Here is a 14886-nt window from a genome sequence, read left to right as displayed (position 1 = left end):
CAAGCACTACAAACCAGGTTTTTGTTCTCTGGAGAGCTAGTTATTAACACGTACCAGCATACCAGTGATCTTGAAACTGGGCAAGAGAGGAGTTAGGGCAGCTCTCTTCAATCCAAGAGTGCTGTTCCCCTGGAGACACTTTAGAAAAAATTGGTTAGAATGGTTGGTGGGTACTTTCCTAGCATTTAGTGATGGGGCCAGAGAGGCCAGATGCTCCATAATGGAGAGTTGTCCCGCATCCCCTGGCCTTTTGAAAACCTTGCCAGAGGTGCATTAATCATGGGGTTGGGGAAGAGTTTGAGGGCTCCATGTGTGAACAGGGTGGGGGTGCCCCCTTGTGGCCATATGGAAGGAAGACTGGGTGCAGGAGAGCTGAGGGTGAAAGGCTGGAAACTCCTACCCTCCCCCACCATTCATGAACTGTTCCTCCAACAGCAGATACTCATCCAGTGTAAAATAAGGGACCACTTCCAACATGCTTCCAGACTTCTTGTGAAGACTGGAGCAGCTAAAGGTCAGTACTGTGGGATTCGAGCGCTTCTGCTCCCACATTGGAAACCCTGGTGGCGCAGTGGTTAAGAGCTGTGGCTGCTAACCAAAAGGTCAGCAGTTCAAATCCACCAGGTGCTCCTTGGAAACCCTATGGGGCGGTTCTACTCTGTCCTATAGGGTCGCTATGAGTCAGAATCCACTTGCCAGCGGTGGAATTTTTTTTGGTCTGCTCCCACATCAGGGTGACCTGAAGCCTCTCCATCAGACTGGGAGCCCCACAGGGTCAGGCATCGGGCTAGCCCTGAGCCTGCCTCTGGCACGAAGAAGGCTTTTGTGAATTTTAAAAAATTTCATTATGGAGTTTTCCACATGCACCAAAGTAGACAGGATAACACAGAGAAGCCCCACGTACCCATTCCTCAGCTTCAGTGGGCTCCAACATTTTGCCAATCTGGTTTGATCCGTACCTCACCCAGCTTCCTCGTTTATCTGTATTTCAGTATACATGTCTAACTGGTAAGAATATATTTATATTGTATTTATAATAATCACCATGCCATTTCAAAATTAGCAGAAATCTCTGAATTTCATATAATACCCAGTCTAAATTATAATTTAGGTTTTTGTTTTTTTTTTTTTTACTGTGGTAAAACGTATATTGTAAAACATTTGCCATTTCAACCGTTTTTACGTGTACAGTTCAGTGACTTTAATTACATTCACCATGGGCAAACATCACCACTATCCATTTCTAGATTTTTTTCATTACCAGGTGGGTCTTGTTTTGTTGTTAAAACCTGGTGCTATTGAGTTAACTCCTACTCATAGTGACCCTATCTGACAGGGTAGAACTGTCCTATGTTTTAGGGTAAAACCATCACAAAGTTCAGTAAAGCAAAAAGAAAGGTTTTACTCAGCATATTTTCAAAGAGGCAAAAGTAGGAAATGGATAAGCATGCTGCCAGAGCCATGTCTGCCCGAGTCAGAACGTTACAGAATCATCAGTGTACGTTAATGTCACAAAATGCGCAAAACCATTGAAAGTTTCACCTTTTCACAGGTTGGCTAGAAGCTGTTAAGTCACCATGATTTTACATTTTGAATCATCTTTCTTAACAATCATTGGTACAGGTTTCAGTCAGGAGGGTCTTCATTGGTCCAACAAATCTTACTATTCACTAAATGCTAAGATTAAAAGGTAAGAGTGGAGAGTGTGTGGGTCTTTTGTGCGCTGTTTGTGATTTGTTTATGTGAAAGTTTTCCTAGAAGATTTTTTCCAAGATTGTTCTAGCTGTTGTCTCTATACTTCAGGGCCCAGTTGATGTGCCCTTGTGAGTCCTTGTGAGCCCAGCTCCAGCTGGGTCACATTCTAGGACAGGGACTAATGGCTCCAATATTATCTCATAAATCATCCATGGAGTTGCCAAGGCTATGATATTTATGGAAGCCGGCTGCCACATCTTTCTACCACGGAGCAGCTGGTGGGCTTGAACCACTGATGTTTCTGTTAAGTTAGCAGCTGAGCACTTGAACCACTGTGCAACCAGGCTCCTTTTATTTTTGTTGTTAGGTGCTTTCAAGTTGGCTCTGGCTCAAGGAAATGTTGCCCAGCCCTGTGCCATCCTCATAATCGTTGCTATGTTTGAACCCAGTGTTGCAGCCACTGTCAATCCATCTTGTAGAGAGTCCCCCTCTTTTTCGCTGACCCTCTACTTTACCAAGCATGATGTCCTGCTCCAGGGATTGGTCCCTCCTAATGACGTACACAAAGTGGTCGAGATAAAGTCTCACCATCCTCGCTTCTGGAGCCCTAGTGGCGTAGTGGTTGAGAGCTCTGCTGCTAACCAAGAGGTCAGCAGTTCAAATCCACCAACCGCTCCTTGGAAAGCTTACAGCTCTACTCTGTCCTACAGGGTCACTATGAGTCACAGCAACAGGTTTTGGGTTTATCCTTGTTTCTAAGGAGTGTTCTGGCTGTACTTCCTCCAAGACAGGTTTGTTTGTTCTTCTGGCAGTCTGGGGTATGTTCAATATTTTTTGACAACGCCACAATTCAAATGTGTCAATTCTTCTTTGGATTTCCTTTTTTATTGTCCAGCTTTCACATGAATATGAGGCAACTGAAAATACCATGGCTTGGGTCAGGCTCACCTTAGCCCTCAAAGTGACATCTTTGCTTTTTAACACTTTAACGAAGTCTTTGCAGCAGATTTATCCAGTGCAATACGTCATTTGATTTCTTTTTTTTTCAAATAATATTTTATTGTATTTAAGGTGATTGTTTAGATAGAAAATTAGATTCCCATTTATTTTGGATTCATTATGTCCCCCCCCCAAAATATGTGTTGTAAATCCTAACCTCTATGCCTGTGGCTATAACCCCACTTGGGAATGGGTTGTCTTTGTTAACAAGGCAGGATTAGTGTAGGGTGTATTTCGAGTCAATCTCTTTTTGTTGTTGTTGTTGTATTTTAGGTGAAAGTTTACACAGCAAATTATTTTCTCATTCAAAAATTTATACACAAATTGTTTTGTGGCATTGGTTGCAATCGCTGCATGCTCCCCGTTTCCACCCCGAGTTCCCTATTTCCCTTTGTCCAGTTTTCCTGTCTTCCTGCCTTCTCGTCTTTGCTTTTGGGTAGGCGTTGCCCATTCTGTCTCGTATACTTGATTGATCTAAGAAACACATTTGTCATGGGTGTTAGTGTTTGTTTTATAGGCCTGTCTAATCTTTGACCCTGGTGGAACAGTAGTTAAGAGCTCTGCTGCTAACCAAAAGGTCAGCAGTTTGAATCTACCTGCTTCTCTTTAGAAACCTTACTGGGCAGTTCTACTCTGTCCCGTAGGTTCCTATGAGTCAGAGTCGACTCAATGGCAGTGGGTTTGGTTTTGAATCTTTGGCTGAGAGGTGAACTTCAGGAGCGGCTTCAGTTCTGAGTTAGAAGGGTGTCGGGGGGGTTCAATATATTTTGAGATATAAAAAGAGACGAAACAAGTGAGCAGAGAGGGAGATTGGGTAAAATAGACGCCAAGATAATGTGAAGGAACCAGGAAGCAGAAGCTGAAGAGACATGGACCTTCCCCCAGAGGCCACAGAAAGAGAAAGCCTTCCTCAAGAGCTGGTGCTTGGAATTTAGACTTCTAGCCTCCTAAACTGTCAGAAAATAAATTTCCGTTTGTTAAAGCCACCCACTTGTGGTATTTCTGTTATAGCAGCACTAGATAACTAAGATATCATTTAACAATTTCTACACAAATTATTCAGTGATATTGGTTATGTTTTTCACAATGTGTCATCATTCTCATTAATTCCATTCTGGTTGTACCATTTCCAGTACTCTAGTTTCCCTGCCCCCTTAGCTTCTTTTCTTTGCTTTTGAGTAATTTTTGACCATTTGATGCCATGTAGATGATTTTTTAAAGGAGCTCATTACTCATGGGTGATATTTCTTTTATGAGCCAATCTATTATTTAGCTAAAAGCTGACCTCGGGATAATTTCGGTTCAAGGTTTAAAGTGTATCTTAGGGTGATAGTCTCAGGGAGTTCTCTACTCTCAACTGATCCAGTAAGTCTGCACTTTTTAAGAATCTGAGTTCTCTACCACGTTTTCTTTCCTGTTCTGTCCATCTACTGTGGCCCTGATCAGAACTGTCAGTAGTCAGTAGTGGTAGCCGGGCACCATCTAGTTCTTCTGGTCTCAGGGTAAATGAAGCTGTGGTTCATGTCAACTATTAGTCCTGTAGACTAGTTTCTTCTCTGGATTTTAGGTTTCCTTCTTTTTCTTCTGTTGCAGATGAGTAGAAACCAATAGCTGTATCTTAGATGGCTGCTTGCAAGCTTTTAAGACCCTAGACACTACTCACTACATTGGGATGTAGAAGATACATCTTATGAACCATATTATGCCAATTAACTGAGTTGTCCCACAAGACTAAGGTCCTAGGCCTTCAAACCCAGAAAACCAATCTTGTGAGGTGTTTGGTTATATCTAAGAAATATCCATACCTGTGTTCCCTGTGTGGTTTATTATATATATATGGATATACATACATACACACACATACTTATATGTACATATGCCCATAGATACATCCATCCATGCATACATATATACCCACATATTCATGCCCATACACATATATACCTATATACTTATTTGTGTAATCACACATATATTTTTTGGTTGTTGGTGGTGTAGTTACAGAGCTGTATTTGTCATATCCTTTACCAAAAATGTCATTTTCTCTTGTGTACTTCATAGTGACATGATTTACTTTAGTCAAGCTGTGTGCACTTCACCCATATTCGATGCTATCTTTCCCATCACCAAAAATAACAAGTGTCTACTATTCTGAGAGTGCTTCCTTCCCCACCCCATCCCTGGTACCCATCAGTGAGTGTTGGTCTCTCTCTATATGTCTATTCTTGTCTTCTTATAAAAGTACCATCATAAAATGTTTGTCCTTTTGTGATTGACTTATTTCACTTGCATAATGTCCTCCAGATTCATCCATGTTATGGGATGTTGCACGGACTCACCATTATTCTTTATGGCTGTGTAATATTCCACTGTATGTATGTACATTGTCTAATTTCATGACTCTTGCTTCCATGGGCACTGATTGTTGATCCAAGAAGAATGAAATCTTTGACAGCTTTGGTTTCATTGCCATTTGTCATGATGTTGTTCACTGGTCCCATTGTAAGGATTTTTGTTTTCTTTATGTTCACTGTCTTGTTGGACAGGTGGTTTTTCAAACCAGGACTGAAAGAAAGTCCACATGTAGGTCGTGATGCCTCTCAGATTGTATCATACTTCCCCTGCTTCTTTCTTCCACATTGTTGGAGAAACTGGGTTGTTTGACCTGCTAGCTGTCCCACGTTCTGAATTTGGCTGGCTGCATTGTCATGGTGTCAGTTCACTGGTAACTTTATTCTCCTGTTTTCTGATAACTGGCAGTTAGAGTGAGAGGCTTGATCAGATTCAGGTTCTTGGTTTTTTGTTTTCCCTCTCTGTTATTTTTTTTTTCCAATATTGCTATTATTTTTATTTGCATTTTTTAAATTGCAGTGAAAATACACACAACAAAACATACACCAACTCTCTGTCTTAAGGGAGCTCCATCGGTGGTGCAGCAAACACCCTATTGCCTCCTTTAAAGGTGGTCATAGTGCTATATTAGTTTTCTGTGGCTGTGGTAACAAAGTAACAAACTTGGCGGCTAATAAGAACAGGAATGTATCCTCTCACAGTTCTGGAGGCCAGGAGTTTGCCATCAGGGTGTCAGTCCTGTTGTTTCCTTCTGAGGAACAATTCATTCCATGCCTCTCTCCAGGCTTCTCGTGACTGATGGCGATTCTTGGCGTTCCTTGGCTTGCAGCCGGATTACTCCAATATCTGTCTCTGTCTTCTCTGTGTGACTCTGTGTCTCCCCTCCTTTTTTAAAAGGTCAGAGCTCACATTGGGTTAGGACCTCCCCTGCTTCAATGTGACCTCATGTTAACTGATAACATCTTTAAAGATCCTATTTCTAAACAAGGTCACACTCACAGGTACCTGGGGTTAGAACTCCAGCATATTTTGGGGGAGACACAATTCAGTCTATGACAGGCTGCTTATCCCTCTTTGAGTATTAAGACTGTTAGGGGTGGGGTGAGGTGACATGGGGACTCTGGTGCCAGTCTCATCCTCCCTGGTAAAATCCCTCATCAGTCTCGGACCTGATTTTGGCAGCCACTGACAAGGGTTGCTTGGACCCACTATACCATTACTAATAACCAGTTACTGTCAAGTCAGTTCCAACTCCTGGCAACCCCATGTATGTCAGAGTAGAACTTTGTTCCATAGTGTTTTCAATGGCTGATTTTTTTTGGAAATAGATTGCCAGGACTTACTTCCAAGGTGCTTTTGGGTGGGTTTGAACCACAAACCTCTTGGCTAATAGTCCAGCACTCAGCCATTTGTGCCACCCAGTGACCACAATACCATTAAGGGATGCAAAATGATGATTTCCTAAGAGAATATTTGTTTGAAATAAGGGAAACTTTCTCAGTTGCGATTTGCCTCTTGTTTTCTAAGATCCAGCATGCCTGGTTTCAAATCCCAGTGTCTATGACTTTCTAGCTACGTGACCTTGGGCAAATTACTTCACCTCTTTGTGCTTCAGTTTCATCCTCTGTACAATGGGGCTACTGAGTGTGTGTACCTCATGGGGTTGTTGTGAAGACTAAATGAGGGTGGTAGACCACAGCCTAGCTCATGGTAAGAGCTACTACAGCCTTCAGTATGGATTATACTTCAACATAAAGGAAAGAAAGATCTTCACAACTGGGCCAATAAACAACGTCATGATAAACAGAGAAAATATTAAAGTTGTCAAGGATTTCATTTTACTTGGATCCACAATCAACACCCATGGAAACAGCAATCAAGAAATCAAATGACATATTGCATTGGGCAAATCTGCTGCAAAAGACCTCTTTACAGTGTTAGGAAGCAAAGATGTCACTTTGAGGATGAAGGTGCACCTGATCCGAGCTATGGTATTTTCAATTAACTCATATGCATGCAAAAGCTGGACCATGAATAAGGAAGACTGAAGAAGAATTGATTCCTTTGAATTATGATGTTGGGGAAGAATATTGAATATACCATGGACTGCCAGAAGAATGAACAAATCTGTCTTGGAAGAAGTACAGCCAGAGTGCTCCTTGGAAGCGAAGATGGCAAGACTTTGTCTCACAGCCTTTGGACATGTTATCAGGCAGGACCAGTCCCTGGAGAAGGACATCTTCCTTGGTAAAGTAGAAAAAAAGGTAAAGTAGAGGGCCAGCAAAAAAGAGGGAGAGCTTCCACAAGATAGGTTACAACAATGGGGTTAAACATACTTAGTATTGTGAAGACGGCAACATTTCCTTCTGTTATACATAAGGTTGCTATGAGTCAGAACCAGCTCCGGGGCACCTAACTTCAGTTGTTTGACAAAATCAATAAATGTAGGACAAGGGCGGGCTGGCAGAAGCAGGAAAAGCCTGGCTGAGCTGAGCTGGACTCCAGATTGGAGCTGGCACTCCCTTTGTCCCCATCCTCCAGGTTGCCTTCCTGGCCTGACTGGGGCTCCTGCATTCAAGCAGGCACCTGGGAAGGAAGAAGGACTCCGGGCTCACTTCCTTCTTGCAGTGCTGCCACCCCGCCTCCCCACAGTGGCACCGGGAGGCCAGGTATATAAGGCAGGGTTTCCCTACTGTGAATGCAGGACGGTTGGGGAGATTTCTTCAGCCCTGAGGGTCGTGAACAATCCCTGGAGCACACGAGCTGCCCGCTGAGCCACTCTCCCGCCACACCACAATTGCTGCTGCCTGCACCAGGTGAGAAACAGCAAGTGGCACTTCCCCAGCCCCATAGCACAGCTACACACAGGTAAGTACACAGGCACACAGCCCTGGGAACAGATCCCCTAAGGGACCAGTTGTGGGGATTCGAGGCCTGGAGACTCGCATCCACCCCAAGGCCCCTGATGCTCTCTGCCATGTACCCCCACCTTGGGGCCTCAGGAAGGAGGTGGACACAGGCGCCCACTTCCTCAGCTTCCCAGTGCACTGGCCACCTGCCTGCCTCAGCTTCCATGGCCTTCCTTGCTTGCAAATCTATTGCTTAAAACCCCCTCTCTGTCATGCCCTACCCTCCCTTTCCTCCCCCTCCCCACTGGCTCTCTGCTGCCGTCCCTCCCTGCCCTGGCACCAGCTTCCAGAAACCGACCTGAGAATAAATGTGCATACAGGAAGGCCAGGGCAGCCTCCCCGCCCAGTAACTGAATTTTCCTGTTCTCATCTCCGGGCAAGGAGAGGGGGCCTGTCCTCACTCCTGGGACCAGCCCCCAGGTCCCCCTGGGCGGTAGGACCTAACCACAGTACCCAGGGGTCCAGGAGCCCCCAGGCCATGCCCTGCCACTGCCCCGTAAAATGGTAGTTGGCAAGGGCTGGGCACAGGTGTCAGCCACAGGTAAGTACACATGCACAGGGAGGCAGCTTGTCCCTAATCCCACCCTGAGTCACACTGCTGCTTTCCTGAGCCTGAGAATAAAGCCGAGACTTTTTTTTTTTTTTCCGAAAGAGTGGCCCCACATTTTTGTCCTAAGAACTTGTCTTTTCTCCAAAGTCAGGATTGCAGTATGAATTTCTGAGAAGCCAGAGGGCAAATGGTCCATTACTGAGGAGGCCACAAGCCAGTCTAGCCCCTGCCCTGCCTTTCCAGGACTGGCATTTCTGGGGACACGAACAGGGCAGGGCCAACCTGTTAGTGCACAGAATGTGGAGGGATGTGCCCTCACGGGGAGTCCCTGAGTGGCATAAATGTCTAAGCACTAGACTACTAACCAAAGGGCTGGCATTTGAACTGACCCAGAGTCACCTCGGAAGAAAGTCCAGGTAATCTGCTTCTGGAAGGTCACAGCCTTGGAAACCGTATGGGGTGCAGTCCTACTCTGTAATGCATGGGGTTGGCATGAGTTAGAGGCAACTAGAAGGCAACTGGGCTAATTTTTGGGGAGTGTATCTTCATGGGGGGAGGGCAGCCAGGCAGGGCCTGGACTTGGGGGAGCTGAGCTTGGCAGAGGGAAGAGGCCTATAGGGAGTAGGGAAGGGCTTTCTGAGCAGAGGGAACAGGATATGCAAATGACAGGGTGGGACAGGATGGGGCACTGGGTTTGTGCAGAGTGGGGGGTGGGGTATTCTAAGGGAATGGTTGGTGACAAAGCCAGAGGGGAGCAAGGCCTGGGATTCTGTCCTCAGGGCTGTGGGGAGCTATGGGAGGGCTGAAGGGAGCTATGGGAGAGCTGAGAGCTTGAGAGGGGCAGTCTGCAGATGGGGAGGCTGAGGTGAGGGTCCAGAGGGGAGAGGATGAGGCCTGGGTATGTAGATGATGAGGGAGGCAGCGACTAAGGAGGCAAAGAGGCATTGTTCTAGAAAATTCCACCCTTTTATCCATATGGAACTTGCCTTATTGCCTTTCTGTTTGCTCTAAACAATTTAAACACGGAACTTGCCCTGTTGCCTTTCTGTTTGCTCTAAACAATTTAGACATGAATGGAGAAAAGTGAATGGGACAGAGAAGTCATAGGAAATTCTCTGCTGATATTGGTGGCCCAACATCCCTGGGTGGTGCAAGCTATTTATTGGTGGTTCAAACCCACCCAGCAGCACCACCATGGAAAAAAGGCTTCCATAAAGATTGCTGCGGAGAAGACACTATGGAATAGTACTACTTTGTAACACACGGGTCGCCACTAGGTGGAATCAACTCTATTGTGACATTTATTTGTTTTCTTTTTTTTTTTTTAATTTAATTTGTGTCCCACTTCTCCGAGAGACCAGGAGGCTGGATTCCTCATTCTGTGTTGGGACCCTTTTCCGTTGTGACATCCTACAGCAATTCTCCAGGGGCATCTGATGAGGAAAGGGTCTTCTTGATCTATGCTCCCTCCCCATGCTCCCTTTCCTCCCATGCCTAATGCAGCCCATGCCTAATGCAGCCGCAGCCGTTGGAACTCAGGGTAGATAACAGGATGGACTTGATCACCTCAAAGAACCACCAGGAAATCCAGGCTTCTCCCCTACCCAGAAGTTGTGCCTCCTTGGAATCCAATGCCCACTGTGGACAGTGCCACGGTGTCCCCACAGCTGTCAGGCTCCCTGCTTACCCAATCTCTCCTGCCATCTCAGCAGCCTCTTGTGCCCCATCCACAGCCCAGGCCCTTTCTCCTGGCTCACCACTCACCCTCTCTGACCATCTCAAGGGCAGGGGCAGGGGCAGGGGGCACAGCCAAGCTGGCTTTTCCTCTAAGCTCCTGGGCCAGGCTCTGAGCCTCAGTTTTCCTTACTGTACGATGGGCATAAAAAAAACAGTTGCCATTGAGTCGATTCCTACCCCTGGCAACTCCATGCATGTCAGAGTAGAACTGTGACCCATAGGGTTTTCAGTGGCTGATCTTTCAGAAATAGACCCCAAGGTTTTCCTCCAAGGCGCCTCTGGGTAGACTTGAACCTCCAACTTCTTTGTTAGCAGGTGAGTGTGTTAAAGGCTTACAATACCCACTGACTTTACAATGGGCATAATAACCCCTATTTGTCAGGTTGTTGTTAAAAAGCAATAAGATAATGCCCTCAGGGGTGAGGTAGGAGGGATACCCTGTTCAAGGCTGACATAAACATGGGTTTGGGATGCTGACCCTGCTCATAGAGCATCTGGGTGTTCCTGGGTGCCACAGACTGTTAAGTGCTTGACTACTAGACAAAAGGTTGGCAGTTCAAATCCCCCACCCCGAGGGTGCTTCGGAAGATAGGCCTGGCAATCTGCTTCTAAAGAAAGGTCACAGCCTTGAAAATCCCATGGAGCAGTTCTACTCTGCACACATCGGGTCGTCATGAGTTGGAATGGACTCGACTGCAACTAACTACAACAACAATGTAGAGATTTACTTTGATTAATTAAGGAACATTGCCGTCACACAGATCTGGAAGGAAGGCACTGGTGTTATTCCCATCTTACAGATGATAACACTAAGGCACAGAGAGGTAAAGCCGCATGGTAAGGTCACACAGCTAATAAGAGGTGGAGTCAAGGTTGGAACCCAAGCTTACAGCCCCTCCCCACAGAGCTTCTTTCCAAACCTAAATCTTCCATAATCTCATTGTGTGTCCCCTACTGCTGACAGTGGATTGGGTTCTGTGAAGTTACCTCCAGTTCTTCCTCCTCTCTCTGCAACCTCCCTTAAAGTCAAGCCCCTCAGCAGTGACTCATTCCCTTCCTGGGTGAGGAGGGAAAGAGACATTATTCTAGAACATTCTGCCTTTCCTTTTTACCCATGCTGAAATTGCCTTATTGTCTTTCTGTTTTCTGTAAACAAATTTATAGGGGACACAATGTTCTTACATGCTCAGGGGGCACCCACCGCCAGCCCTACTGCCCAGAGATTAAGAAGTTTGAGCCTGAAGTTCTTTTCTCTTCCAACATTTATCTTTCATCTACTTGGTGCAAGGAACTGGAGACAGAAAAAAAAAAAAAAGGATGGGGCAGAAGGAAATGAGAAACACGAGGCAGGGAGATGTTGGCAGAGACAGGACTTGTTGTTGTAGTTAGCTGCCATCAAATTGGCCCCTGACTCGTGGTGACCCTGTGCACAACAGAATGCCTGGTCCTGAACCGTTCCCAAGGTCAGGTGCAAATCAGACCATTGTAATCCATAGAGTTTCCATTGGCTGATTTTCAGAAGTAGATCACCAGGCATTTCTTCCTAGTCTGTCTTAGTCTGTAAGCTCTGGTGGAGCCTGTTCAGCATTACAGCAACATGCAAACTACCACTTGCCCTCCATACACACTCTTTTCCCTATACCTTTAGCTCAAAAAAAAAAAAAATCTAACATCAATTATGGTAGGTGCAATCAGACATACACACCCAACCCCAGGGGAGAATCCCCAAATTCAGCTCTCTAACCACTTATATTAGATTTCTGGGACTGCCGTAACAAAATAACAAAAACCAGGTGGCTTGTAAGAACAGAAATGTATTGTCTTGCAGTTCTGGTGGCTGAGCATCCAAATCAACGTGTTGGCCAAGCCAGCCATGGTCCCCATGAAGTCTCTGGGGAAGATCCTGTCTTGTCTCTTCTAGCTTCTGGTAGACCCAGGTTTTCCTTGGTGTTTAGATGCATCTTCACAGGGCCACCTTTCCTCTGTCTCTCTCTGTGTCTCTTCTCTTTTCTAAAGACACCACTTACATTGGATTAGGACCCACCCTACTCCAATATGACCTCGTGTGAACTTAACTGATAACATCCTCAAAGACCCTATTTCTAACAAGATCACGTTCGCAGGTACCAGGGTACAGTATGAAGGATCGCTTATATGGCCTTTCTCACCATGGTTTTGTAACTCCCACCAAATCATTGGGTGGTGTCGTTGTTAGGTATCATCGAGCCAGTTCCAACTCAGAATGAAAGACTGCTCAGTACCGCACCATCCTCACAGTTAGGCTTGAGCCCATGGTTGCAGCCACTGTGTCAGTCCATCTCGTTGAGGGTCATCCTCTTTTTTGCTGACCCCCTCATTTACCAAGCATGTTGTCCTTCTGCAGGGACTGGTCCCTCCTGATCACACATCCAAAGTATGTGAGAAAAAGTCTTGCCATCCTCGCTTCCAAGGAGCATTCTGGCTGTGCTTCTTCCAAGACAGATTTGTTCGTTCTTCTGACAGTCCACTGTATATTCAATATTCTTCCCCAACACCATAATTCAAAGGCATCGATTCTTCTGCAGTCTTCCTTATTCATGGTCCAGCTTTTGCAAGCATATGAGGGGACTGAAAATACCATGACTTGGGTCAGGTGCAACTTAGTCCTCGAAGTGCGATCTTTGCTTCTTAACACTTTAAAGAAGTCTTTTGCAGCAGGTTTGCTCAATGCAATGCGTCTTTTGATTTCTTGACTGCTTCTTCCGTGGGTGTTAATTATGGATTCAAGTAAAATGAAATCCTCGACAACTTCAGTATTTTCTTGGTTTATCATGATCTTGCTTATTGGTCCAGTTGTGAGGCTTTTTTGTTTTCTTTATGTTGAGGTGTAGTCCATACTGAAAGCTGCATGTAGTGTTTGATCTTCATCTTCAAGTCCTCTTTGCTTTCAGCAAGCAAGGTTGTGTTATCTGCATATTGCAGGTTGTTATGAGTCTTCCTACAATCCTGATACTGCATTCTTCTTCATGTAGTCCATCTTCTTGGATTATTTGCTCAGCATACAGATTGAATAAGTATGGCGAGAGGATACAACCCTAACGCATACCTTTTCTGATTTTAAACCATCCAGTATTCATTTGTTCTGTTCAAACAGCTGCCTCTTGGTCTATGTACAGGTCCTCATGGTGGGATTATGCAATTAAGGTATTCGTGGCCCACCAAAGGGATTGGTCAGTTTTGCCATCTCGCTAGGCTTAAAATGAGCTATTCTAATGACTGGAAGGGGGGACCTCACTACCACAAAGAAGGGACAGGAGCAGAACATGTTCTTTGGACCTAGGGTCCTTGCGTTGAGAACCTCCTAGACCCAGGAAACAGAGCTGAAACACCGAGAGGCAGTACAAGGCAGAAAGAAGCAGCCACAGAAAAACGGTGGCTGCAGAGCCAGGAGACTGGCTCCAGACGGCGCAGTGGGCTTCCTGGCCCACAGAGTAAGACAGTTACAATGGGCATGCTGACCCACTAAGTGAGAGAACTGAGTGTCTCCGGGCAAGCAACTCCCTGGCAGAGTGGGGTAACCCCGGGCACTTATCAGCGGAGCCAAGGGGCTTTGTAACACTTGCCCAAGCAGGGCAGGGGCCAGGCCAAGAGGTCAAGGAGTGGAGAGGCCGAGGGCCAGAAAGAGGCCTGCCTGCAGACACGGCTGAGAAGAGGCTGTCCTGATGGAAGAACTATATCCTGAGTCATTCCTGATCCTGAAGTATAGCCTGTTGCTTCCCTAACAAACCCCGTAACTGTGTGTATTGTCTGTGAGTTCTGCATGGCCGTTGTGACGAATTATCCAACCCAGCAGAGAAGTAGAGTGCCGTGGGAGGGACGGCTGGTGTCAGAATGAGTAAAAATATTAGAGGTTTGAAGGCATATCTGACCTCCACCTCATAGGAATCAGCCTTGGGCTGATGCTTACGGTGATTCTCTCTCTCCTTCTGGTGAAGTTTGAGGAGGTCAGGTGCCTCGGCCGCTATTTTTACATAGGCATTAGGAGTTCAACATATCTTTTGGAGGATACAATTTCATCCATGTTGTTGTTGTTTGCCCTCAAGTGAGCTCTGGTTCATGGTGGCCCCATGTGTCCAGAGTAGAACTACTCCATAGGGTTTTCAATGGCTGTGACCTTTCAGAAGCAGATCACCAGGCCAGTCTTTCAAGGCACCTCTGAGTGAGTCTGAACGTCCAACTTTTGGCTAGTAGTTGGGTGCTTAGCTGTTTGTGCCACCCAGTCATCTATTCAATTCATAACAGCACTTTATCTAGATCTAATGGTGTGGGGCTATTTAGTTGGTCTCAGAATTCACAACCTCCAAATGAGATTGATTCCTTCTCTTAACCTATTTCCATCTCATTCATGAGTGATGTCTCCCAATTCTACAATCTGTGGTCTACACGCTAAATTTTGAGGAGCTCTGGTGGTGCAGTGGTCAAGCGCTGGGCTGCTAACTGGAAGGCTGGCGGTTAGAACCCACCAGCCACTCTGCTGATTTACAGCCTTGGAAACTCTTTGGGGCAGTTCTGCTCCATCCTGTAGGGTCTCTATAAGTCGGAATTCAACTTAACAGTAGAGTTAAATGCTAAATTTAACCACCACCAATACACCCAACGTGAAAA

The sequence above is a fragment of the Loxodonta africana genome, chromosome 11 (assembly GCF_030014295.1).
Source record: "Loxodonta africana isolate mLoxAfr1 chromosome 11, mLoxAfr1.hap2, whole genome shotgun sequence".
Classification (NCBI taxonomy): Eukaryota; Metazoa; Chordata; class Mammalia; order Proboscidea; family Elephantidae; genus Loxodonta; species Loxodonta africana.
Note: the sequence above shows the minus strand (reverse complement) of the source record.